Source organism: Panthera uncia, chromosome B4 (assembly GCF_023721935.1).
Source record: "Panthera uncia isolate 11264 chromosome B4, Puncia_PCG_1.0, whole genome shotgun sequence".
Taxonomy (NCBI): domain Eukaryota; kingdom Metazoa; phylum Chordata; class Mammalia; order Carnivora; family Felidae; genus Panthera; species Panthera uncia.
In genome coordinates this window covers 118,069,405-118,075,169 of record NC_064809.1, presented here as the reverse complement: position 1 = coordinate 118,075,169, position 5,765 = coordinate 118,069,405, and the positions used below count along the sequence as shown (strand labels likewise).

The 5,765-nt window shown below is 36.9% G+C and overlaps 1 protein-coding gene across 1 annotated transcript in view; it reads right to left on the bottom strand.

Annotated features, from left to right (window-relative positions):
* Positions 1–5,233: 5,233 nt before the first annotated feature.
* Positions 5,234–5,765, bottom strand: part of SCYL2 (SCY1 like pseudokinase 2) — a 71,658-nt gene continuing 71,126 nt past the window's right edge. Inside the window, exon 18 of the mRNA XM_049626150.1 lies at positions 5,234–5,765. This exon is cut by the window's right edge and continues 2,956 nt beyond it. The gene's annotated coding sequence lies outside the window, so the exon portion shown is untranslated.

Genomic DNA, 5,765 nt, shown 5'->3' with positions numbered 1-5,765 from the left:
ATGCTTAACCGAGTGAGCCACCAGGTGCCCCTGCATAAATTCTAAGTGTTTCACATTTTTCATAGAAGAATTTATTCATAACATGAACTCCTTATTTTTATGAAGCACTTTTCATTCTTAACTGCTGTTTTGAGCCTTGTAACTACCTAGAGGACCAAATAGCAGACTACCCCCACTTTACCGTTGAAGCCAACGGCATGGAGAAAACAAATGAAGCACTTAATTCTTTTGAGGTACTGGGCAGAATTCCACTAGAAATCACACCCATAGTCATCTGATGGCTGTCACTAGATGCCTTTAACTATTTATCATTTCATCTTGGAGAAATCCATTCCCCACAGCACCCAGCATAAGACACTTAACTATCAACTCTCAAGTCTATTTTCTGGCTGTAAAGACCAGAGAATTTATTTTTCTTTAATATGTGTTATTGCCTGGACACTCTTGAGTATATATGGGTTCAGACTCAGTCTGGTGTCCCTATTTGTAAGTAATTGGGAAAATACTGGTTCATTTCACCCATGGAAAACACTTTCCAGTTCTGCTTTATACACCATGAATGGTAGCTTGAAAAAAAGATTCAGTGCTATCTTAGGTCGTGTCCAAGGCCAAAACATCCTAGGAAATCTGATAATTTATTAAGTACAGTTGCATCATAATGCAACCTAAAGATGTGAGAGAAAGTAAAATCAGGGAGGATATTTTGAAGAATTTTTCACCACCTTCACCTTCAAGTGCAGATGGAACCAAGTGTCCAGATAATTTCAGTATATGGAGCAGCTAACAGGGTTCATATTTGGGACATAAAGAATCAAAACGGAACAAACCTACACACATTGGAGACATATTTCTTGTGAGGTCCTATCCTTCTCATAAATTAAATACAAAAAGCCAAATTTTCTTATCAGTCTATCACAGCCTGCTGGTGTTCAAAAAACCTACCTGCAAAAGTGCCAGTGTCATGGACCATTAATTGGGAGACAGTGACATCTTCTGGTAGTTTATAGACTAAATACATTTATGCCAGACAACTTTTTCCCTGGAAGCCAGCCACTGTTTTAAAGGAATAGATTTACTTATCTTTTGGTATACCTTTATTGTATCCATAAGTGTGAATCATTAAATTTCTGAAATGAATGAAACATAAATTAGCTAAAAATGACATTATAGCTCACCTGCTCCTTGCCTTGTCATCCCTAGGTTCATCTAATATGGAAGGTTTTAAGGAGCCAATGTTAATTCCACTTTTCCTGGTAATCAAAAGTCATTTAACCAGACTTTCCTTAATTCAAGCATTTTTCATATAATCTTAAATTTTAAAAACCAGTGCTCTATTCCCCTTCCCAATGTAACCAGCTTAATTTGGGGAAATACCATCCCTAAATAATCATTTGATAGCATCCAAAACAATTTTAAAAAGGCACTATGCAAGGCTGACCTCATATCCCATCTCTGGGAAGCCTTCCCCACTCCTAGTCTAGGTTGTGCTTGCCTCCTGCGTATATGTCACATTACTATCCTATAGTTGCTTACTCCGCTACCTTTATAACTATAGTGCAAATCCCTTGAGGGCAAGGCCTATTATTTCATAACTATTTGTGTCCCAAGAATCTCACTTTGCCAAACCTATAACCTATTTTTTGAAGAATGAATTCAAACCACGCTAGGTGATGTGTCTGTTCTTCTTCACACAGATACTATTTTAGAGGCCTATGTCCATCATAAGGAAGATGAGGATATCTATTGAGCAGCTACTATGTACCTGGAGCCTTGCCAGATATTTCACACACTTTATTTCATTTAATCCTAATAAGCCTGCAAAGCATGATCCTCAATTTATGGCTGGGAAAACATATTACAGTCAGCTATCGAAAGAGACAAGATTTAAACCCATTCATTCTGTGTGTTTATTTATACACTTATTCCAAAATGAGAATTTCTAAAGAAATGATATAAAACTTTGAAGAAAAAAAAAAGGAAACCAGAACAAAGGAGAAATAAGAATTCAAAAAATCAGATAAAGCCAGAAGGTAAACACTGAACAGTGCATACTATCAATATCCTATACATTTGCTACAAGTGGACTGCAAATTTGGCTGAACTTCCAAGCTGTTAATATGTGATTTTTTACATTATTCAGAGACATTATCTTTTAAAGGTTAGGGCAAACCAGTTGCTTAGAAGCACATTTACTCCTGAACTGAAACCTGAAATTTCTCCTATGGGTTCTCAAAGAAACTGTTGTATGTTAGAGTGAACCAGCGTCATCCCTGGCATGGATGTTCAGTTTCCCTATACAGTCCAAAACTAAGTGTGGTAAAGGAACTTGATGTGTAACCAAAGGTACCCCAGACACAAAGGCCTCCATTTAGACGGCTTAGTTTCAAGAGAATTGGATTGATTACTCAATATATGGCTTCTTCCGTAAACATTTCTTAAAAGTGAGATTTTAAATGCTGGACAATAGACTTAAAGGCTTTCTCTGACAGGTACCTGGGGCATGGATATTATTGCTGATTAAGGGCAGGTGCATAGAATCACTGGTGCTGGGGAGAGAAAGAACATCCCTTCTGAAAGTGGAGGAGTCTAATGAGGATATTGTTTCAGGGAGAGGCCTTTCCATCACTTCACAAGAGTGATCTTAAGAGTACCTACTGTTAGAGACAAGATTTTCTTAAAAACAAGTTTGGATCTGTTTCAACACATGAACAAACATAGAAATCATGCCACCTCCTTACAGCATGAATGCTAGAATTTTAGCTTGAAAAATTCTAAAAACATAACAAAAAAGCCTGCCAACTTTATCTGGCTCCAAAGTCCTATGCACTCTGTATGCTTCTAGTGTGTGCCCATGCAAATGCCCCATATCAGACTTTCATTTAATCACTGCATTTAGAAAACCTGGCAATCTTAAGGACAGAGACTTGGAAGAGACCTGAATGAATGTTGATTACTATATTCAGACTCTAGACATTAAAGTCTCAGTTTCATTTACTTATTTATATGAAAGTCAAACACTGGCTTTCCTAACAACCTAGGCCAACAAAGGAACATATGCAAAAAGTAGAAGGAAAAAAAAAAGATAAAAATTGGAACTGCATCAACTAGGTATAATTAAAGTAGCTAAACCATATTTCCCCCACAAGCACATTTCAAAAGAACTTTTAGAAGGTTTTAATATAGGCTAGGTATATAAAAATCAACCCCATTAACACTTTTGCTAGCAGCAAATATGTATCATATGGCCCCATTTTTAAACGGCTTAGTAACATATAGTTGTCAGATCACTACCTTGTACACCTGAAACTAATGTAACATTGTGTCAACTTTATACTTCAATACAAAGATTTTAATAATATTTTTAAATGTTTAAATAAAATGGCATAGTACTTTCAGGATCTATCTGTGAGTGAGGTCAGTAGGCAGAACCCACACCAGGTATTTGAATGAGGAAATTTTAATAAAATAATTGTTAACTAGTAGAAGGTGGTTAATTAATTAAAGGCGCAAAAGAGGCCTGAGTACAGAAGTAGCAGTTGCAGGAAAAAAAGGAGCTACTACCTCTAGGCTGAGAGGAAGTGAAAAAAATTAAGTAACTAAAGACCAAGAGAGGCTCCCTTCCCCACCCCGACCCCCACCCCCCAAGCTGAGTGCCAAGCTTCTCCGGAGAGGGTGTGGTTTCCACAGGAACTTTCAGACTGCCAGTATTGTAGAAATTTGTCAGAGTTCATGAACCACAGAGTGGGAGACAGCTGTTGAGTTTTCACGGAAGTAGATCCCTGGAGCTGTTCCAAAGGGACAGCAAGGTTGGGAGAGTCTAACCCCGCGCACAGCTGGAACTCTCCTGCTGGGCTCCTGAGCTCCAACAGTAAATTAAAACAGAGAACCAGGATCCAGAAGTGAAGTGTCTTCTTGATGCTCTTGCTTTGCAGGGCCACTTCAGGGCCTTCTATCAATGAAGACTAACATTCTGCTAAGCTCACGGAAGAGAGAAATTTATAAGGTCCAGGCTCCAGCATCACAAAGTAGGACAGAAAAGGTTGGATTTGGAGCTGGGAGATGGTTAAGCTGATAACTGCCATGGTTCACCCCTATGGCTGCTTAGCTTCCATATACACCTACACTATGTAATACAGTAGCTACTAGCAACATGGGGCTACTGAGTATCTGAAACGTGAGTAGCCTGAATTGAGGTGTGCTAAGTGTAAAATATATACTGGAGCTCAAAGACTAGGTATAAAATGTAAAATATCTCATTAAATTTTATATAAATTCTATGTTGAAATACTTTGGCTTTGAATTATTTATTCAGTTAAACATTAATTTCACCAATTTTTACTTTTTAATGAAGTTACTAGAAAATTTTAAATTACTTATGTGGCTTACATCTTGCAGATAATCCTCCCTTGAGCGGCAGGAGAAACTTGGCTGCTTTGGACAGAAAAAGTTTTTAATATCCAACAAGCTCCATTTTGGTGAAATGGTTTTTCCCACTGCACCCCCTCCTCCTCAGGGTTACATACTTTAATTCTGCTTCATGTCTGGATACCACAAGCACTGCTAACCCGGCTCCCCAGCCCTCCTCACCCACAATTCAGAGAAGCAGCCCAGAGGCTGATTTTAACCATAAACATTTGTTTCGTCACCTCCCTCTCCTTCAACATCAATTTTTCCAACATAAATATACTTACGGTATCAAATGAGTACTGAACACATATTGCTACATAGAACATTCTCAACAAAAGCAACTGCAGAAGAATTCATACAATAAAGGATGCAACATGGTAGAGCATCAGACTGCAGATTAGGGGGGAAAAAAATCTAGCTTCTATTCCGGGCTCTGACCTCCTTGGGTTAGGCCATGTAAGTATCTGGCCCGCTATTTCTATAACTTGGAGAAAGGGCTGAATTATTCCAGTTTTATCCACACTACACCATGAAATTGTTTTGAGACTGCAAAGTTGTTGTTTTTTTTAATGAACAGGATAGAATAAAAAAATCAGAATATTCCACATGTATTAAAGACATTTTCTAAAGTGTTTGTTTCAGGTATATATTTCATATGCTGGTTTGCAGTGTAACATGTATTTCTGATTGTCATAGTTACAGTTTGAAAGCCACCAATGTAGATTATCTCTTAAAATCCTATATAGCTTAAATTCTTAGATTCATTTTGCTCAAAAATTATTTCAAGACCAGTAAATCACAAAGCATAAAATCACAACTTAATATAGAGATTTTTATCAAAGCTAAAATTTATTTGGTGCATACTCTGTGCTTGCTATCAGGTACTGTCACATATACGTTTTCTTTTAGTCTTGTAAAAGCAACCATGTGAGGTATTTTACAGGTTAAAAATAACAAAAACCTACTCCCTTAACTTCTTCAGGTGAAAAGAGGGTTATAAGCATTCCAAAACAAAAACAAAAACAAACAAAAACCAGCCAAGTACACAGTCTATTTCCATTTCCTTTTATACATCCTCTCTCTATATATATCACACATTTTAGCATTAGGAGAATAAGGAACCAACTCAAATAAAGGGAATCTTTCCTGTTATTTTTGTCTATAGGTACTTTTTAACCCATCAACTTTCTACTCTAAGCACAAGGACTTAAATGTCAATATCTGAAATAATTTTAAGATGATCTAGTATTATGAAAATTTTGTTCACACAGAAATACAAGCCTAAAAATGGCACTATATTTCAGATGTAATTTCTTTCTTTCTTTCTTTCTTTCTTTCTTTCTTTCTTTCTTTCTTTC